The sequence below is a fragment of the Bufo bufo genome, chromosome 2, assembly GCF_905171765.1.
Source record: "Bufo bufo chromosome 2, aBufBuf1.1, whole genome shotgun sequence".
NCBI classification, from domain to species: Eukaryota; Metazoa; Chordata; class Amphibia; order Anura; family Bufonidae; genus Bufo; species Bufo bufo.
In genome coordinates, this window is record NC_053390.1 from 192,418,732 (window position 1) to 192,440,870 (window position 22,139).

The window sequence follows — 22,139 nt, forward strand, 5'->3', positions numbered from 1 at the left end:
GTCTTAATCTGTGAGGAAAAGGACCTGTGGTGACGTCACTGCGCTCATCACATGGTCCATCTCATGATCCATCACGCATTGCACCCATGCGGAAATCTCGCCCGTGTGAAAGAGGCCTAAGCCTTCTAACATCCTAAAAAATCAAATAAAATTTACAAAATGATGCCAACATAAAGTAGATATATGGGGAATGTTAATAACTCTTTTGCAAGGAATCACTATATTTGTCTTAAAGTCTGAGAAATTCTAAATTCAAATTCACCACTAACATGAAGTACTATCTTAGGCAACTTTCACACCTCTGATGTGAAACTCCGGCATGGCCGTTCCGGCAGACAAGCAGAAGATCGGCCAGTATGCAGTTGTTTGTGCCCAGCCGGTTCTCCGCTAATCTGCCACAACGTGTACAGATCTCTGCCGGACCCTATTATACTTAATGGGGCAGGCGGACATTCCATCCACATCCGACAGCGCTTGATCTAGTGAATTCTGGCAAGCTGTTCTCTGCCAGAACAGCCTGCTGAAATTCAAACCAGAGATGTAAAAGCAGCCTTTGAGTCCCTTGGATCAATAAAAGCATTCCAGTGTCATTACCAGAAAAAGTGACACGTGTCAGATTTGAAAAATAGGACTTTGGCTTTTGGTCCAAATTGGATTTTGCTGGAAATTGTTAATGCTGAATAAACACATTTCACTGGGTATGGCCAATGGTCTATGTACAGTGGATATAAAAAATCTACACACCCCTGTTAAAATGTCAAGTTTTTGTGATGTAAAAAAAATTAGACAAAGATAAATCATTTCAGAACTTTTTCCACCTTTAATGTGACCTATAAGCTGTACCACTCAATTGAAAAAAAAACCTGAAATCTTTTAGGTAGAGGGAAGGAAAAATATAAAAATAAAATAATATGGTTGCAATATGGTTCTATTACTGCATGAGTCTATCAGCATGGCACATTTTGATTTGGCAAGATTTGCCCACTCTTATTTGCAAAAACACTCCAAATCTGTCAGATTGCGAGGGCATCTCCTGTGCACAGCCCTCTTCAGATCACCCCACAGATTTTCAATCGGATTCAGGTCTAGGCTCTGGCTGGGCCATTCCAAAACTTTAATCTTCTTCTGGTGAAGCCATTCCTTTGTTGATTTGGATGTATGCTTTGGGTCGTTGTCATGCTGAAAGATGAAGTTCCTCTTCATGTTCAGCTTTCTAGCAGAAGCCTGAAGGTTTTGTGCCAATATTGACTGGTATTTGGAACTGTTCATAATTCTCTCTAGCTTAACTGAGGCCCCTGTTCCAGCTGAAGAAAAATAGCCCCAAAGCATGATGCTGCCACCACCATGCTTCACTGTGGGTATGGTGTTCTTTGGGTGATGTGCAGTGTTGTTTTTGGGCCAAACATATCTTTTGGAATTATGGCCAAAAAGTTCAACCTTGGTTTCATCAGACCATAACATCTTTTCCCACATGCTTTTGGGAGACTTCAGATGTGTTTTTGCTAAATGTAGCCTGGCTTGGATGCTTTTCTTCGTAAGAAAAGGCTTTCGTCTTTTCACTCTACCCCATAGCCCAGACATATGAAGTATACGGGAGATTGTTGTCGCATGTACCACACAGCCAGTACTTGCAAGATATTCCTGCAGCTCCTTTAATGTTGCTGTAGGCCTCTTGGTAGCCTCCCGGACCAGTTTTCTTCTCGCCTTTTCATCAATTTTGGAGGGACGTCCAGTTCTTGGTAATGTCACTGTTGTGCCATATTTTCTCCACTTGATGATGACTGACTTCACTGCGTTCCATGGTATATGCCTTGCAAATTCTTTTGACTGATACCTTTTAACAATGAGATCCCTCTGATGCTTTGGAAGCTCTCTGTGGACCATGGCTTTTGTTGTGGGATGCAAAATTTCAGGAAAGATCAACTAGAGCAGCTGAACTTTATTTGGGGTTAATCAGAGGCACTTTAAATGATGGCAGGTGTATGCCGACTCCTATTTAACATGATTTTAAATGTGATTGTTTAATTCTGAACACAGCTACATCCTTAGTTATAAGAGGGTGTGCAGTTTTTTTTTGTTTTCTTCCCTCCACCTAAAAGTTTTCAGTTTGTTTTTCAATTAAGTGGTACAGTTTGTAGGTCACATTAAAGGTGGAAAAATTTCTGAAATGATTTATCTTTGTCTCATTTTTTTACAGCACAGAAACCTGACATTTTAACAGGGGTGTGTAGACTTTTTATATCCACTGTATATGGAGCTGTTCAACAGTTTCAGCATATTTTTATTTTCCCAGGAGATAAGGTGGTAGCAGAGGTGTCTCGCCGAAATTTACCATGGTCTTGGTACCAGGGGGGTACCTCAGGGATCTGTTCTGGGACCCATATTGTTTAATATCTTTATCAGCGAAATTGCAGAAGGCCTCGATGGTAAAGTGTGTCTTTTTGCTGATGACACAAAGATTTGTAACAGGGTTGATGTTCCTGGAGGGATACACCAAATGGGAAAGGATTTAGGAAAACTAGAGAAATGGTAAAAAATCTGGCAACTAAAATTTAATGTTAAGTGCAAGATAATGCACCTGGGGCGTAAAAACCCAAGAGCAGAATATAAAATCAGTGATACAGTCCTAACCTCAGTATCTGAGGAAAGGGATTTAGGGGTCATTATTTCAGAAGACTTAAAGGTAGGCAGACAATGTCTAGTGAGACCTTATTTGGAGTATTGTGCGCACTACTGGAGACCATATCTCCAGAAGGATATTGATACTTTGGAGAGAGTTCAGAAAAGAGCTACTGAACTAGTACATGGATTGCAGGATAAAACTTACCAAAAAAGAATAAAGGACCTTAACATGTATAGCTTGGAAGAAAGACGAGACAGAGGGGATATGATATAAGGCAGAGACAGAGGGCATAAGGCCATCCTTCATATAAGATAGGGCCAAGGGCTATTCATAGTACTCAGTATATTGTGCAGACTAGATGGGCCAAATGGTTATTATCTGCCGACACATTCTATGTTTCTATGTTTACTGTATTTTCCTCTTCCCATTGAAATAAGTACAAGAAAATTTGGAAAGATAGCTGTCAACTGAACAATTTGCATGGCCCGCATAAGTGTAGAAAACCTTCAAGAAGACAGTCCGCAATGCAGATTGTGTTTAAGGTGCTGCAATCACTGAGGAATGATAAATCATGGCAAGCATGATGCAAGCTAATGTACTTGAATTGAGTTGAGGCAGACTGAAATTTATAGGATCTGTCAACAGGTCTTCATAAACTGATGCAGATATATATATATATATATATATATATATATATAGTGGCACAGTGAAGGGTATGGTCTGGGAAAACAGGTATTTTCCTCCCAGCGTGTGTTGCTGGGCTGATTTGCAGCCAGGTGGGGTCACACACCGGACTGGATTTTAAGTGCCGGTCTGGGTTTTGACAGCACCTAGCTGTCCTTAAAAAACAACTGGGCTCAGCAGCAAAGTGTGTGTGCTGGGATCTGAGGCTTGTGCTGTGCTGGAGGGCTGAGAGCCTAAAAGTCTGCTATGGACTGCTGGCTGGAGATAAAACTGCCAACAAGGTGATTTTTGCTTTGTGGACTTTCCATTGTGTGTGAACTAACACCAAGACTGCAAAGTGAAGTTTTGTTTTTGTCTTATGTGTGAATAAACATGGAAGTTTGATTTAAGTACTGGTAATTTGCCTCTGTACTGCGTCCGCATACCCTTTCTACCAGAGCGAATCCTCACAATTGGCGGAGGATGCGTGCACGTGCAGAGAGGCTAAATAAATGACAAAATATTTTTGTTTTCGGGTACGGCTGGATGTCCTGGACTAAACCAGCTAAATTCAAACCTGTGTCACGTGACAAAATGGAGACTGTAATGAAAGCTCTCGTGGAGGCTCACCAACACCAGCAAGAAACAAACCAGCTGCTGTTACAACACGTGATGGCATTACAGACGGCAGGAGCATCCCAGAGTGTCCATGATGTCCGGAAAGTGGTCCGTACAGCGATCCCCAAGATGACACCCTCAGATGACATTGAAACCTACCTGGCGAGGTACGAGAAGGTGGCCACAAGAGTGAATCTACCCTGAGATCAGTGGGCTGAGGTTTTAGAAAAAACAAAAGAGGGTTTTAGAAAAAGACACTCTAGAAATGTTATTTGGTGGGAAATCCAAATACTTAAAAGGGTTGTCTCATGAATAATGTAAAAAAATTAAATCATTTAGAACATGACACCATCTTTCTAACAAAGCTAGAACCAGCCCTGTACCTCACATGGATCTGTAGATTTCCCTAATTATTGCTCTGCTAGATTTATATCAAGCTGACAGCTGAAGGGGAGAGTCTTTTCTACTGCAGCTCAGGGGGCATGTCAATGCTCTCCCTATCATAGCTCCGGAGGCAGTTGAAGGATGAAACTGAACATGTGCTGCCGTCTCCGTGAGCAGGACAAAGAAACATGAAAAAGAACAAAGAGCAGGTGGCGCTATACAGATCCATTTTATTGAAAAACTCAGTGTCTAAACAAAATTTTTAATTGCATGCAATTACAAAAGTATTCCGATCCATGAGCTGGTTTGAAAATAGTAGAATATTTTTTTGTGGGAAACCCTTTAATAAAATAGACATTATTCACATCTTATAAAGATTAGTGATGATCGAGCATGCTTGGTCGAACACCTGTTCGTGTTCGGCTCGAGCATCTCGATGCTCAGCACATGGCGGTACTCGGCCGAGTACCGCATGTGCTTGAGCTCCATGCTCGAGTCTCCTCCCCGCACGTTTCTTGGCTTTTACGCAGTCAATAAATGTGCAGGTAAGTACTGCCCTCACTGTAATGCCGTAGCCATGTTGGCTACTGGCATTACAGTGATTGGCTGGCCGGAATGCTATACAGCACCCGATGACGCATGTTCAGCTCATTCGTAGTCAGGGAGAGCTGAGCATAGGAAGGGACAGAGAGTGTAGGGAGTGTAATTGAATATTTTTTTGTACAAAACGTTTCTGAGGCACAAAAGTCCTTATAATGCTTCCAGTCGGTTAAGCACCACCCTGTCTTCTACCAAGTCTACTCTCAGTAGCCAGGAGTCTGGTCAACACAATCCTCACCCTGATCCTCCTTCCTCCCACCATGTACAGTCTGGCCAAACAAGTGATCCCACACTTGGATATTCCGAGGACCTTGTTTCATCGCCATTACTTAATTTGGCCCTCTCGCTAAGCACGCTTGAAGTGGGACATTAGATCTTGTGCCCTGATTCCGAACCTCTTGAGCATCCACAGTCACTAGAACATGATGGAGGGCAATGGCAATTAGAGTTTAATGAGGTGGATGATGATGAGACACTGTTGTCAATGAGTCAACCGCAATTACTATTTCAAGAGGTTGATGAAGAGGATGTGACACAGTTGTCAATCACTGATATTGTGGTTAGGTCAACAAATCAGAAGGATGATCAGAGTGAGGAAGTGGAAGAGAAGGTGGTGGACAATGAGGTCACTGACCCAACCTGCTAAGGTGGAAAGCCGAACGAGGACAGCAGTACAGAGATGGAGGGATCTGCAGCACCGCAACAGGCGGGAAGAGGCAATGGGGTGGAAAAAAAGGAGAAGGCGGGCCACACCAAACAGGCCCGCAACTGTTCCACGGAGCACCCCCTTGCAGAAAACTCCCTTGCCAAGGGGTAGATGTTCCGCAGTATGGCGCATTTTTGAGGATATTGCGGATGACAAAAAAATAGTAGTTTGCAACCTGTGCCATACGAAAATGAGCCGGGGCGTGAACACTAGAAACCTCACCACCACCAGCATGATCTGCCACATGGCATCCAAACACCGTAATAAGTGGGACGAATGCCTGGGTCCACAATCTGTGTCTGCGGGTCACACCACTGCCTCCTCTTCCCCTGTGTTATGTGCTGGCCAATCCTCTGTCGAAGGCGCAGGCCCGGATGCCGCCCGCCCTGTACCTGGACCTTCGCAAGCACCATCAGCGACCACATCCACTTCTGTGTCCCAGCGCAGTTTCCAAATGTCCTTACCGCAGGCCTTTGAACGCAAGCACAAATACCCACCCACCCACAGTCCATAGCACAAAATGCACAGCTTTCCAAATGACTGGCCCTGGAAATGTTGACATTTAGGCTTGTGGACACTGAGGCCTTCTGCAGCCTGATGTCAGCGGCCATCCCGCGTTACGCAGTCCCAAGTCGCCACTATTTTTCAAGTTGTTCTGTGCCCGCCTAACACCAACATGTGTCCCGTAACATCACCCGTGCCCTCACCAATGCAGTTACTGGGAAGGTCCACTTAACCACGGACACATGGACAAGTGCATTCGGCCAGGGACGCTACATTTCCCCGATGGCACACTGGGTGAATGTTGTGAAGGCTAGGAGCGAGTCATACCCTGGGATGGCACAGGTGCTACCGACGCCACGGATTGCGGGCCTTATGTCGATCAGGGTTTCTGCCACCACCTACATTAATTGCTCCAAATCCCCCTTCTCCTCCTCCGCCTCCTCCTTCACTTCCCCCTCCGATTTATCCGCGTGCAGCACCAGTCAGTCATCAGTCGGTAGCTAGAAGCAGTGTAGCACTGCAGTGGGTAAGTGGCAACAGGCCTGGCTGAAGCTGATATGCTTAGGGGCTCTCGGCAATCAACCTACAACCAGGCATGGTTGTATCGCACCGGCTGTTTTGCGACGTGAGCATGCTCTGGTTCTCAACGTTCGACATGTTGGCCAGGCTTTGTGAGCAGCAGAGGGCAGTAGTGGAATACCAGCTGCAACATGGTCGTCGCCTTTTCAGTCAGCTTCCGCTATTCACAAACGAGGAGTAGGCATGGATGTCTGACCTCTGTGAGGTTTTAAGAAACTTTGAGGAATCAACACAGATGGTGAGTGGCGATAACGCTATTGTCAGCGTAACCATCCCATTTCTGTGTCCAGTCAAACACTAGCTGCTCACGATTAAGGACAATGCTTTGCATGTGGAAGAGGTGGAAATGGGGGAAGACATTACACAGGGTGATAGCCAGACCACCCTCAGTTCGTCTTCTCAGCGTGAATTGGACGATGAAGGGGAGAAGAAGCAGGAGACGGTTGCCTCCGCTACAGAGGGTAGTACCCATGGAAGTTTAATTCCATCTGTTCATTGTGGGTGGGCAGAAGAGGAGGAAGAGGATGAGGAGATCGAGAGTGATCCTCCTGATGACGATAGCGAAATCTTGCCTGTTGGTACTCTGGCACACATGGCTGACTTCATGTTAGGCTGCCTTTCCCGCGACCCGCGCGTTATATGCATTTTAGACAACATGGATTACTGGTTGTTTACCCTTCTCGACACCTGCTACAAATAGAACTTCTAATCTCTCATTCCTCTGGTAGAGAGGACAAACAAAACAGTGCAATACCAGAAGATCCTTGTTAAAAATTGCTCCAAAAATTTCCATCTGACAACGCTGGCGGCAGAGTCCGTACTTTCTTAGCCAATCAAGGAGGGGAGACAAGGGGAACACACAGCAGTTCCAACAGAGGCAGGGCAACACTCTCTAAAGCCTGGGACAGTTTCATGACACCCCGCCAGCACCCTCACCCTGATGCGCGGCCTAGTGTCACAAGGAGGGAAACATTTTGGAAGATGGTGAAGGAGTACATAGCAGACCGTGTCAGCGTCCTCAATGATCCCTCAGTACCTTACAACTATTGGGTGTCCAAGCTGGACACGTGGCACGAACTGGCGCTCTACGCCTTGGAGGTGCTGGCCTACCCTGCCGCCAGCGCTTTGTATGAGCGGGTATTTAGTGCTGCTGGTGGCATTATAACAGATAAGCGTATCAGCCTGTCAACTACAAATGCTGACAGGTTGACTCTTATAAAAATGAACAAGGCCTGGATTGACCATGACTTCTCGACTCCACCAGAGGAAAGCTGATTAACATAAAGGCAATTTGTGTTGTTTATAATGTACTGAATACACTGTATTCCCATGCACCCCTTCCACCACAAACAAGGGTATATGGTTGAATCTTCCTTTTCTCATCCTCCTTCTCCTCTTCCATCATATCAACACATGCTTATTCATCGCATATAATGCCCTTCGTATATAATGTTTTACAGTGTCAGCTCAGCTGCATGCCCTCGCATATAATCTTTTAAAGGGTCAGCTCACCAGCAGGCCCTTGCATATAATGTTTTACAGTGTCAGCTCACCAGCAGGCCCTCGCATATAATGTTTTACAACGTCAGCTCACCAGGAGATCCTCACATATAATTTTTTAGAGGGTCAGCTCACCAGCAGGCCCTCGCATATAATGCTTTACAGGGTCAGCTCACCAGCATGCCCTCGCATTTAATTTTTTAGAGGGTCAGCTCAACAGCAGGCCCTTGCATATAATTTTTTACAGGGTCAGCTCATCAGCAGGCCTTCACCTACAATCTTTTACATGGTCAGCTCACCTAAAAGCCCTTGCATATAATGTTTTAGAGGGTCAGCTTAAGGGTCAGCACACCAGCAGGCCCGCACCTCAAATCTTTTACAGGGTCAGCTCAGCTATAATGTTTTAGAGGGTCAGCTCACCTGCAGGCCCTCACCTACAACCTTTTAGATGGTCAGCTCACCAGCAGGCCCGCACCTAAAATCATTTACAGGGTCAGCTAACCAAATTACAACTGGATCGGAGAACCTTGTTGCTAGCTGAGTCCCGATCAGGTGCACTGGTGGCTGTAGGGCAGCTGAAGATGTTTGCTTCCATTGTTTCGAGTGCTGCTGATAGTTTAGCTCCTTAGTTGGGTAGTATGTGTTGGTATGTGTGTGTAGTGTATATATGGTGTATTTATGTATGTATACCATGTATATCGTGTATTTATGTATATGTGTGTTGCATATATATGGTGTATGTATATGTAAACATGTGTCGTGACGCCACATGTCTGCCTTTGAGTAGGGAACCTGTTGTTAAAAATTTTAATCCCACCCCTGGGTGCTAGCAAAACCAAGTGGACCAACAGGAATAACAGGACTCAACCAGGCTTTATTCCAGACAGATCCAAAAAGCATAGTACTCTAGTTAACATTCAGGCAAAACAGAAGTTCAACACTTGATAGTTTACAGTCGCTCAAGAAGTTAGGGGCATAGTTCTTATAACACAGAATTTCTGGTGGTGTTTGTTAACATAAAATAAAAAAAAACTAAAATGTATTTCAATATCTATATTTAAACAAAAAGCATAAAATCCTGCAGTTTTCATACTGGCTGCTAAGCCTAATAATAGGCGCCACTTCTTGGTCTTTACAGATCTCTTTACTGCAGTTACCTGCTTATCTGTCATTCTAATCCTGCCTGTAATAATATCACCTCTGTGAACAGATAAGACAGGATCTACCATTGACAACAGGCGATTGTCACAGCTTATCTATTCTTTCCTTGACTTCTGCACAGGTCACAGAGCATGTCTAGAAAACACTCCCATGGAAATCAATAGGGCCCCCCTCAGACCATTGTGTCTATGGCCCAAGTAGCTGCTGTAAAACAATTTTCAGCGCAGCAGGGAACTTACCATGGCAGGCCTGGAAGGCTTCAGCAGCATCCAGGCTGCCACGGTAACCAATCAGAGCCCCGCATCCCTCTGCCTTACCTCATGTGCACATGCAGTGATTGGTGTTTATCGCAACACCTGAGCGGTTAAATGACGGGGTTTGGCGAGATCGCCATTTACTGTCATTCTGGTCGGGTGCCTGCTGTATGATATGGCCGACACCCACCTCGTATAGAGCGGACTCACTGCAGCAGCCTGCTACATACATTCCTTCAACCACTGTGACGTGCGGGTACATCACGGTGGTTGAAGGGGTTAAAGAGACAATGCATCAAAATATCCTTCAAATAAGCCTGTGCCCCCATGAGGAGCCTGTAATCTGCTAATCACCAACTCTTTTGTCTATCAAAGTCCGTTGTAACCATAAGCTTTGTACCCCAGGTGAGTCAAGTAAAATCACCTTGTTTAAGTTACAAATATATCCATTTGAGTCCCTCCGTCATCTTTGAGTGGGAACCTACACATACCACCTGAGGCCAAAAAGATCCTTCCATTTTGTAAAAGGCTACAACAACCCTTGCACTTTTACTATTATGTGAGACCCCTTTAAAGCATGTAGCATGTACAAATGGAATAACATACAATTGTTATAAAGGAGTCTCATATCTAATAATGGTAGTATATTAGGAACTGAACATTTATACTTACCTTACAACCCTTAGAATCACTTGATGATCACATTCTACTTAGAGAGGGTAACTGTATTTATGGCTTAATAAGTCACACTGAGAGTGCCCTGAACTTTGTGGTAATGAGCACAATGAGTGTCTTTGACTATGGGGAGTATCACAGAGACAGGTTAGAGATATTGCATTTGAATCCCAACCAAGCCCAAACAAAATGTTTTCTTAATTCTGTGCTGATGACAGTCTTCTGGCAGGTTTTGCAGTACCAAACTTTTATAAGCAGTGAGGGACGAGTAACGGTCTATCATGCTTTCCATGAGCGGAGTACAGCTGGGATAGATAAAACAAGGAAAAGACAGGCATCAAGAAACGTGTAAGTGATCACTGAGTGCAAGGTTGTAAATACATTTGTGTCTGAAGTTGTGTGTGCTTTACAGAGGTTTATGGCTCCAGAAAGATAAGTCCAATATAACCAGGAATTTGTGATTAGTCTACAATACACAGATACTTATTCTCCACAGATGTATTGACTTCGGTGCAGGAAAGGTAACATCTGTTATTATGTAATTTCTTAAGGCAATGATTTTCTAAGTGCTATCTTGGAAAAATATTGAAAGAATACAATCCGTTAAGTCTTTACCAGTGTCCCGTTTCCACATACGAACAAAATAACCCACATCAACAGATTTGTATCAGCCCCAAACTACGTTGACATGCTAGATTTCTTATTCCCATTTTTAAAGGATCGGTATCTAAAAAAATAATAAATCTTTATTGCCATGCATTAAAAGTTGGTGTAAAAAAAAATAATTAAAAACTGTCTGGGATAGCAGAGAGTGATAGGTTCACCTTGTGGGCCTGGTTGATAACTTATCGCGCCTCCCCACAAATAATATAACATGAGCTGTATTAATTCCCACATATAAAATGGTCAACCTGCATACAGACTTGTGCCACTGGTAGCCCCCTAGAAATTAGAATGCACCCTAATATTCTGACACAATTGAAAAACTACAAGTGGATGCAGTAGCTCAAACCTGAGCTGACACACTGAGTCTGGTATGCTTGCAATAGAAAGACTCATCTTATTATCCTATAGGGACGCAATCATAAAGGCTTAGGGTAAGAACGTATGTCTCAGCTTGATGTGCCGAAAAACAAATAAACTGCGGTCTAAATCGTATACAAACATAAAGCCCAGTGACCAATAAGGTCTAACCCATCTCATACATTGGGGGCATATCGCTAGGATATGCCACTAATGTCAGATGGTTACAGGTCCCACTTCTGGGACCTGTTCCTATCACCAGAACGGGCCCTGCAGAGTGAAGGAGGTGGCCACCTCTCTATTCACAGCTATGGGACTGATGGAAATAGCCAAACCAATCGTCTGCTATTTTCTGAATATATAGTGGTGAATGGAGGGTAGCTGTACTTGTGTGGAACACTCTCAGGGGGCCTGATATTCTGACATTGGCAGCATATCCTAGGGCGGAATGGTGGCTCAGTGATGCTTTGCAGCACTGGGGTCCTAGGTTTAAATCCAACCAAGGCCATGCATCTGCATGTAGTTTGTAAGTTCTTCCTGTGTTTGTGTGGGTTTCCTCCCACACTCCAAATATCATACTAAACTTAGTTTGTGAGCTCCACTGGAGACAACAAGCAATGATAATGTCTGTAAGTGAGTCAAATAAATAAATAAATATGCCACCAATATCTGAGATGAGAATACCCCTTTAAGTGTCAGAATATGTACTATGCAGAAACAGATAATTTTCTGGATCAGTAAATGCGATGGGAAAGTGAATTCCATGAAGTGGGACCAGCTCCAAATTGGAGCTTTTTCTGGATTATGAGTCTTTCCAGATCATCCCGAAGTTTACACTATGATTTAACTCAGTTGTAGAGTTTAGTTCATCCTATTCCTCTGAGCTTGCATTAACACTTTTTTGTGCAATGGTTTATTAAAATGCAAAACTGTGAAACAAAGAGCTAAGGAGCCCCTAATATTGTCATTGATGTGGGCCTTGGCATAATCCTGTGTACAGGGATAACTTGAAGTAAATGGATTAGCCTATCTAATATATAAGGCTGAGTGTATGTGTGTGTGTATGTACAGCACAGACCAAAAGTTTGGACACACCTTCTCATTGAAAGAGTTTTCTTTATTTTCATGACTATGAAAATTGTAAATTCACACTGAAGGCATCAAAACTATGAATTAACACATGTGGAATTATATACATAACAAACAAGTGTGAAACAACTGAAAATATATCATATTCTAGGTTCTTCAAAGTAGCCACCTTTTGCTTTGATTACTGCTTTGCACACTCTTGGCATTCTCTTGATGAGCTTCAAGAGGCAGTCCCCTGAAATGGTTTTCACTTCACAGGTGTGCCCTGTCAGGCTTAATAAGTAGGATTTCTTGCCTTATAAATGGGATTGGGACCATCAGTGGCGTTGAGGAGAAGTCAGGTGGATACACAGCTGATAGTCCTACTGAATAGACTGTTAGAATTTGTATTATGGCAAGAAAAAAGCAGCTAAGTAAAGAAAAACGAGTGGCCATCATTACTTTAAGAAATGAAGGTCAGTCAGTCAGCCGAAAAATTGGGAAAACTTTGAAAGTAAGGGCTATTTGACCATGAAGGAGAGTGATGGGGTGCTGCGCCAGATGACCTGGCCTCCACAGTCACCGGACCTGAACCCAATCGAGATGGTTTGGGGTGAGCTGGACCGCAGAGTGAAGGCAAAAGGGCCAACAAGTGCTAAGCATCTCTGGAAACTCCTTCAAGACTGTTGGAAGACCATTTCAGGGGACTACCTCTTGAAGCTCATCAAGAGAATGCCAAGAGTGTGCAAAGCAGTAATCAAAGCGAAAGGTGGCTACTTTGAAGAACCTAGAATATGACATATTTTCAGTTGTTTCACACTTGTTTGTTATGTATATAATTCCACATGTGTTAATTCTTAGTTTTGATGCCTTCATAGTCATGAAAATAAAGAAAACTCTTTGAATGAGAAGGTGTGTCCAAACTTTTGGTCTGTACTGTATATATGTCCGCTAAAGGAATCACGAAATTTGGCACACAGGTACATCAGGTGTCCGGGAAGGTTTTAGATCAGGTCTCAGCTCTCTAGGACATACCGTTCCTGAGTTATTCCCAAAAAATGCATTAGCCAATAGAAGCTTGGTCACATGACCCGTATCAGCCAATTGAAGCTCGCAGGCCAGTTTCCACAGTTTCCATAACAACCCAGCCATTTTTCTTCACTGCTGTAGGTGAGCTTTAAAGGAAATCTGTCACCAGGATAATCGCTATTGAAGTAAAGCCATAGCCTAATAGCAATTAGTACCTCTTTCCAGATGTGCCTTTGTTCCAGCAATAGATGTTTTTATCCTCTGAAAATCCAGTTTATTTGGTATGCAAATGAGCCAGTAAGGTGCCCAGAGGGGCGTCACTCTTGCAGGAGAGAGCCCAGACACGCCCCCTGCGACAATGTATCCACCCTCAAAAGATTAACTTAAAACCCCGCCCCCAGGTCAAACTAAGCCATGCCCCTGATCCAGTTAGGTCACGCCCCCTCACACTCAGCCGATGGGGATTGAAAAAATGAAGGTAAAACTCAACTTCTGTCAGCTACAGGGGTGAGAGTGAGGGGGACTTTCTCTCTGCAGCTCACACTCAAACAGCACAGTGCTGCTGTCTTTGAGTGAGCTGTTCAAAAGGACACGCCCCCGATCCAGTTAGTCCACACACTCTCCCACTCCAGGCTTCCAGGAGAGCAGTGGCTTCTGGAAATGTGTTCAGCTCCCCTGGAAGCTAGGTCTTCAGAATATAGTATTGCACTCATCTCACTCATCCAGCTCTTATACAGTATGTAGTGACTAGGAGATGACTTCATGAATAATGGGTCCCAACTTGAAACATTGGTTTCAAGTCCGATTCGACCAATTTTTCAAAACATTCAATTTGAGTCTGAACAAAATATGCTCCAATTGCCCTGGAGATTGGTATAGAACATTCTCTGGTCTCCTAGGACTCAGCCTTTTTTTTTCAAGAGAGAGAAGTAGGGAGAGAGAGACAGGGGGGATAAAAGAAAGAGTCAGTGCCAAAATGGTCTTAGACAGGGAAAGTATCAGAGTGTAAGAACCAGTTCAATCTCCCTCTGTTCCAGCACTGCCTCTTTCCTTCTCTTTTTTTCTCCCTCTGTCCTTCAGTGTTTCGTGTGTTTCAACCTATTTAACCTATTTTTTTGTGTTGTGTGTGTATATATATACAGTTGCAAGAAAAAGTATGTGAACCCTTTGGAATGATATGGATTTCTGCACAAATTGGTCATAAAATGTGATCTGATCTTCATCTCAAGTCACAACGATAGACAATTGCAGTCTGCTTAAGCTAATAACACACAAATAATTTAATGTTACCATGTTTTTATTGAACACACCATGTAAACATTCACAGTGCAGGTGGAAAAAGTATGTGAACCCCTAGACTAATGACATCTCCAAGAGCTAATTGGAGTGAGGTGTCAGCCAACTGGAGTCCAATCAATTAGATGAGATTGGAGGTGTTGGTTACAGTTCTGGGTTTGCTTTTCAAAAGAAGCATTGCCTGATGTGAATGATGCCTCGCACAAACGAGCTCTCAGAAGACTTACGATTAAGAATTGTTGACTTGCATAAAGCTGGAAAGGGTTATAAAAGTATCTCCAAAAGCCTTGCTGTTTATCAGTCCACGGTAAGACAAATTGTCTATAAATGGAAAAAGTTCAGCACTGCTGCTACTCTCCCTAGGAGTGGCCGTCCTTTAAAGCTGACTGCAAGAGCACAGCGCAGACTGCTCAATGAGGTGAAGAAGAATCCTAGAGTGTCAGCTGAAGACTTACAAAGTCTCTGGCATATGCTAACATCCCTGTTAGCAAATCTACGATAAGTAAAACACTAAACAAGAATGGATTTCATGGGAGGATACCACAGAGGAAGCCACTGCTGTCCAAAAAAAACATTGCTGCACGTTTACAGTTTGCACAAGAGCACCTGGATGTTCCACAGCAGTACTGGCAAAATATTCTGTGGACAGATGAAACAAAAGTTAAGTAGTTTGGAAGAGACACACACCACTATGTGTGGAGAAAAGAGGCACAGCACACCAACATCAAACCCTCATCCCAAATGTGAAGTATGGTGGTGGGGGCATCATGATTTGGGGCTGTTGTGCTGTGTCAGGGCCTGGATGGATTGCTATCATAGAAGGAAAAATGAATTCCCAAGTTTATCAAGACATTTTGCAGGAGAACTTAAGGCCATCTGTCCACCAACTGAAGCTCAACAGAAGATGGGTGTTGCAACAGGCCAACTACCCAAAGCATAGAAGTAAATCAACAACAGAATGGCTTAAACAGAAGAAAATACGCCTTCTGGAGTGGCCCAGTCAGAGTCCTGACCTCAACCCGATTGAGATGCTGTGGCATGACCTCAAGAAAGTGATTCACACCAGACATCCCAAGAATATTGCTGAACTGAAACAGTTCTGTAAAGAGGAATGGTCAATAATTACTCCTGACCGTTGTGCACTTCTGATCTGCAACTACAGGAAACGTTTGGTTGAAGTTATTGCTGCCAAAGGAGGTTCAAACAGTTATTAAATCCAAGGATCCTTATCATTCCAAAGGGTTCACATACTTTTTCTTGCAACTATGTATATATATATATATATATATATTTCCATGAAAAGCTGGGCAGCACTCCTTTATTTGGTTGAAAGATGGGTGCCAGCGGTAATCCCTTGATTCAAGATGATGAACAAATAATAAAAATCTGCAGCACTCCTTGAAAGATGAAAAAAATTTGCTATTTATTCACACATATCATATAGCCGTCCATGATTTCTAAGTGGGAGAACTTGCAAAATCGCAGGGTGTTCAAATACTTCTGTTCCTCACTGTATATATAATGGTTCTTACAGTCATATTACTATTAGTGCAAAAATACTCACCTGCATTCCAATCTCCGTTGAGGCCTCTGTCCTAAGTTCCCCTTCTAAGCGAAGGCGATAGCAAACACATCAAGGACCATTGCGCGGCAATTTGCACCGGAAAAACTCCTAATATATTAGTGATTCTTCAAAAAACCCAAAAATTTCACCACTGGGGATGAGCGAATCGACTTCAGATGAAACATCCGAATTCCATTAGCATAAAACTTTGTTAGAATACTGTACAGAGCGAGCGCTCCGTACACTATTCAAATGTATTGGCTCCGATGAGTCGAAGTTATTACTGTAGTTCGCAAAGTCTCACGAGTCTTTGTGTCATAAATTTAGAAATTAATTTCTACTGTAAAAAATCATTTCCCAAACTCGGGTTCGGTTCAAAGTAGTACCAATACATTCTAATACTGTACAGAGTACAGTATTCTAACAAAATGTTATGTGAATCGACTTCGGATGTTTTATCAGAAGTCGATTCGCTTATCACTAGTCACGACCATATAGCAGGATAGTCGTAAAAAACGAAATTAGGGAAAATTAGAAAAATTGGATTTTATTTTTCAGTGGACCTGAAAAAAGTCGCTAAAATGCATGATTGCTAAAATATAGGGGTGGCATAGGCAACACTAGTTGCCCAGCAAGAATGGGTTGATGTTTTTTGTTAACAAGAACATTTGTGGGAACATTTTTGTCCACATTCTGGAACAGACAGAAGGGCTTCTGCACAGTGAACTGCTTTAATAAATCAAGTCCTTAATTAATTGTATAAGAAATATATTGAAATATATTGAAAATTTTTTAATCCCAGAATTTTATTATTGCTACATCTTTTATAACCCCTAATATTCTGAGTTCATTTTCACCCTATGAGGAGACTATAAAGTGTTAACAATGGTCAATAGAATGAATGGTATTCACGGATTATACACAACCAGCAGATTTTGTGTTTCAAATTTTAGCTGGTTGTCCCTTGGTGGTTTTAGATATCAACTGTTGTTAAACTGGGGCTACACAGAGACTTTGGCTGTAGCAGTGCAGCCTCACAACACACTGGAAGTGAATAGGGTCAAAGCGTGACTTGAAAGTTGCTGCCACAGGGATCCCAGTATAGCTAAAAATTCAACAGTGTTGAATCTTTTTCCAATTCTGGGGTCACAGCAATATCCCCTTTCACTTTCATTATGTTGTGAGGTTGCACTTCTACACAACATGCTTTGGCCGTGCAGCCCTTGTAGCAGCTAAAGTTTCCCCAGCCTTAATGGGAATTAATCCAAATTTATTATAATGTGAAAAGGCAAATCCGCTATCGTATTTCAAAGTGTTGATTCAAATTGAGCTCCCATAATATCCTTCTTTAATAGAAAGAGGTAAATGTGCTTTTGCTGTGATTTCAGTAGAATTATCATTGTTAAAGGGTTTCTGTCATGAGAAATAACGTTACATAGCTGACTGACATTAGCGATGTGCTAATGTCAGCAGTACATAACAATGTGCTTTATAACTCCCTGCCTGCCGCCGTTCTCTTAAAATAAAGACTTTTAAAATATGCTAATGAGCCTCTAGGTGCTATTAGGGCGTTGCTTCAACCCCTAAAGGCTCGGTCTACGCACCCTTTGGCACGCCCAGGTCCAGTTGATTGACTTTCGAGTTCTCCTCAGTGTCCCGTAATTCCCGCGTTTAGTATTCGGCACAGGCGCAGTGAGTGAAGGACGCGCTCCTGCTGCCGGCTTCCTTCCTTCGGCGGCAGGCAGGGATTTATAAAGCACACTGTTATGTACTGCTGACATTAGCACATCACTAATGTCAGTCAGCTACATAACGTTATTTCTCATGACAGAGATTCTTTAAGCCTTAGATATAAAAAAAAAAATGATAATAACTAGCAATGAGCAAATCGAATCCCACAAAGTGGAATTCGATCCGAATTTCAGGATAAATTTAATTCTCCTAGAAGCCGAATTTCCTCGTGCTTCATGTCAGTGAATCGATTTAACCTAAAATAGTATAAAAAACAAAAAAATTCAAACTTACCTCCTCCATTTGCTCGCGACGGGCCACCAGCCTCCATCTTGCTTGAAGATCTCGGCCGAAATCCCGTGCGGCGCGAGATTACATCATTACTCCGGCCGGCGTGATGACATCATACGTCACCACGCCAGCCGGCGTGATGATGTAATTTCGCGCCGCACAGGATTTCGTCCGAGATCTTCAAGCAAGATGGCAGCGGCCGACCAGTCGCAAACAAATGGCGGCGGTAAGTTTGCTAAAAAAAAAAATGTATTGTTAATTTTCCACTCAGATGCTGCGATCATGTATGAACGTGGCATCTGAGGGGTACAATGGCGGGGGCGGTGCTATCGCAGCTCCCTGTCATTGCACCCGCTACTTACAAAAAAATGTGCTTCGTGACTAAGTAATTAGTCTCAAAGCGAATTTTTGGGTGAAATTCAGCGAACCAGCCGAATTGAACTTTTAAGAAATTCGCTCATCTCTAATAATAACATTACTATTGTACATTCTTTCTAGAAGAACACACTTCTTGTATTATCTTTTTTTCACCCCAAAGTGTGGATCTGCTTGTCTACGTGTTCTGGCTGCTAACGGCGGCTTAGTTTTTGGATGAAATTTTCATTGTTTATTGATTTTTATACAAGCAGAATATGATTGACTTACTCCAGCTGTACGTATTGCACATGTCTTGGCAGAGCAATGTCATAAAACATTAAGTACTGTAACCTTTTTAATGCACTACAGAAAAAAATCAGGGTTATTTATGTGTCACTTCAGTTGAGGTCAGACGATGCCAGATATTCAACAAACTATTGTTACAAGTGAATAATATCAGTCAGTAAACAATATTGAGAAAAGTATTAAAGAGGTTGTCTGGGTTCAGGGCTGAATGCCTATCAATGAGCCTGTTGATGTCACTGGCACAGATGAGTGGTCTATAGCTCTGTTGGAGGTAGGTACCATGCTACTTTGCCTCCAAAACAGCCTAGAGCAGCGCTATAGACTGCTTATCTGTGCCGGTGACGTCACCAGGCTTACTGCTACGTGGAAGTCTCCACCTAGCATAGTGAGGAAAAGCCCGGTACGTCACCGGCAGTAAACAAACAAACCTTGCGCTGCGCGATGCAGTGCAAGGCAAGGGGAAGCATCGAAGCAAGGAAATGCTCCACTCATATGTAGTAAAAGAATAAAGAATAGCTTATATCCAGGTTTACCCCTTAACCTGGATAACCCCTTTAAGGGTCCATTCACACGTCCGTAGAATGGGTCCGCGTCCGCGACGCAAATTGCGGAACGGGTGCGGACCCATTCATTCTCTATGGGGCAGGAATGGATGCGGACAGCACACAGTGTGCTGTCCGCATCCGTATTTCCGGAGCGCGCCCCCGATCTTCCGGTCCGCGGCTCCGGAAAAAAATAGAACATGTCCTATTCTTGTCCGCAATTGCAGTTCTATGGGGTGCCAGCTGGGTGTATTGCGTATCCGGACGTGTGAATGGACCCTAAGGGTGGGTTTACATCAGGTGTTTTTGATGCGTTTTTGAGTAATCAGTAAAACCACCAACGTTTTTTGTGTTACACTCAAATTTTGGGCACCCATTATACATTTCTGATAGGTATATATAGCTATGCACACGACTTCTCCTGTTTATTGGTTCCAAGGAGACATATTATAGATGTAACAATGTTTCAGATCTATAGTTATTCATTTGGCTACGAAACAAACAGTATATATCAATTCTATACAAGATCAAAAATGTAAAATGTCAAAACATAATCAAGCGAAACAACTTAGCATAAGTAGAAGGCTTCCTTAAATAGACAGTATTACACACATAAAATCACAAAATAATAGAACATAATGTATACAGTATGTACTATGATTTTGACTGTGATATTAATGATGGAATATATATGATGTAAATTTATGGACTACCTTCTATTTATGCCAAGAAGTAGTATACATTAATTACACTTTCATACGATTGTGACCAAGAGCCGTACATGCTTGGTGCAGGAATTTAATCCGGAGTGCCATACATGTAGGGTGTGAAAATAAAGCTCCTGATCCTGCAATCTAGCAGACGCGGGTCAGGGTCCCAGTTGTCTCTGACAGCCACAGACCCCAAAGAGAAGACAGAAGCGTGTGTTACTGGTTCTGTCTTTTCCTTTCCTCAATGAACGCTATGTTGTGAATAGAGGTGGCAGATGTGCAGCTTCCTCTATTGGACCGTTGGGTGCTCTCAGACAGAGCAGCTTGGTCTTAGCAAAGCAAGATCTGCCCTGCCTGTGTACAATGCCTCTACAGGGGCTATTTTCTCCTGTAACTGGAGCTCCTTTGCATTCTCCACTTACAGTGGAAAAGTGCAAAAAAGCCAGGTGTACAGTATCTGCATTGACCCAGAGGTGAGACAAGGTTGGTAGGAGTGGTAGTTGCTATGATGGTTGTAGTAGTACTCAGAATTCATGGTGGCAATCTTCACCCCAGCTCTCTATCTAGGCTGTGCACAGTGAATGAAGAACGTACACTTTCTTTCCTCAGGGCATACCCTGTAAATTACGGGGGCTCCTGTCTGGTTGTAGTTGGGGTGCCCTTGATGTTGAACTGTCTGCAGGGTGCTAGGCAGGAGTACACAAGCAGGAGACGGTGGATGATGGAAACAATCACCACGCAGGTTAATTAGAATAAAATCTCTCTTTACAAAGTAGGTGATGAGAGTTCCAGCACAGTTATCAGCCATTGTTACAATCCTGAGCTTACTTTTCCACAATGGCTGTGTATGGGCAGCAGCAATGATGGTAGCAGTAGTCCCTGAGTCTCTCTCTCTTAGCACACAATATTCCCAAATAACACATAAATTCTCCAGAAACATTTGGGGATATTGCACATGGGTGAATGCATCGGATCCAGTCCTGCGATAACATACCGGAGGGGCCGCAACCTTAAGGATCGCCTGTGCCACAGTCTGTTTCAGACATCAACCTCCTCGAATTGGTTGATGAGTCCCCTTAAAGGGATGTTTCGTTGTGGCAGCTGTATTGTCTGTGACTCTATTTTGTCGGGGCGTACATTCTGCAGTACCGTCACCACCAAGTCATTTACTATCCGGGATTTTATTAATTGTAGATCTTCCGGGTTGGTTTATTTGATGACGTGTGGCTGTGGTATACAGTACGTAGGGAAGACGATCCGAGAATTTCGACGACGTATAGGAGAACATCTTAATGACATCCGCAAGAATAATGATACCCCTGTGGCCCATCGTGTCAATACCCGACACTCCGGTGACATTGCGGCTATACGCTTCCAGGGGATTGTGGTGGTACATCCCTCTCCCCATAGGGGTAATCTGGACCAATGAGTCCAATAGAAGGAGGCCCAATGGACCTTTAAGTTAGGGACATTACGTCCGCAAGGATTAAATGATCACATCTCATATACCAGCTTTATTGACTGATTTCTGGCACATAACTGTGTTCAGTACTGATATTAGTCAAAGCTTGTCGCCCCGCGGTCTGTCATTCAACCTACCTTCTCCATTCTAGGCAGGGTCGCAGGGCATTGCCTGTTTGTTTACCTGCAGGTACGTCACAGTGTGACAATAGGGCATAATACAGTATGTCCTGTTTGACCTCTTTACTTACTTGGCTCACGGGACACTGCCTGTTCATATATTTGCCACTCTGTGGCAGTGTCATAATAGGGCACATTTTGCCCTCTGACCTCGTGTTGACATCTTGGTATTCCCTTCTCTCCTTGCAGCCCCCCCCCCCCTCTATAGCACCATGATGTATTGCAATACTCCTATTCCTTTTAGTTCTGTTCCCTTTGCTACCGTGTTCAGCCCTGGTGTCTAGTTTTTCATTGGTGTCTAGTTTTATTCATCT

The 22,139-nt window shown here is 43.2% G+C and overlaps 1 protein-coding gene across 1 annotated transcript in view; it reads left to right on the plus strand.

The window, feature by feature from the left end:
- ADAMTS19 (ADAM metallopeptidase with thrombospondin type 1 motif 19) overlaps positions 1-22,139 on the plus strand; it is a 366,657-nt gene that overhangs the window by 218,396 nt on the left and 126,122 nt on the right. The window lies entirely within an intron of this gene.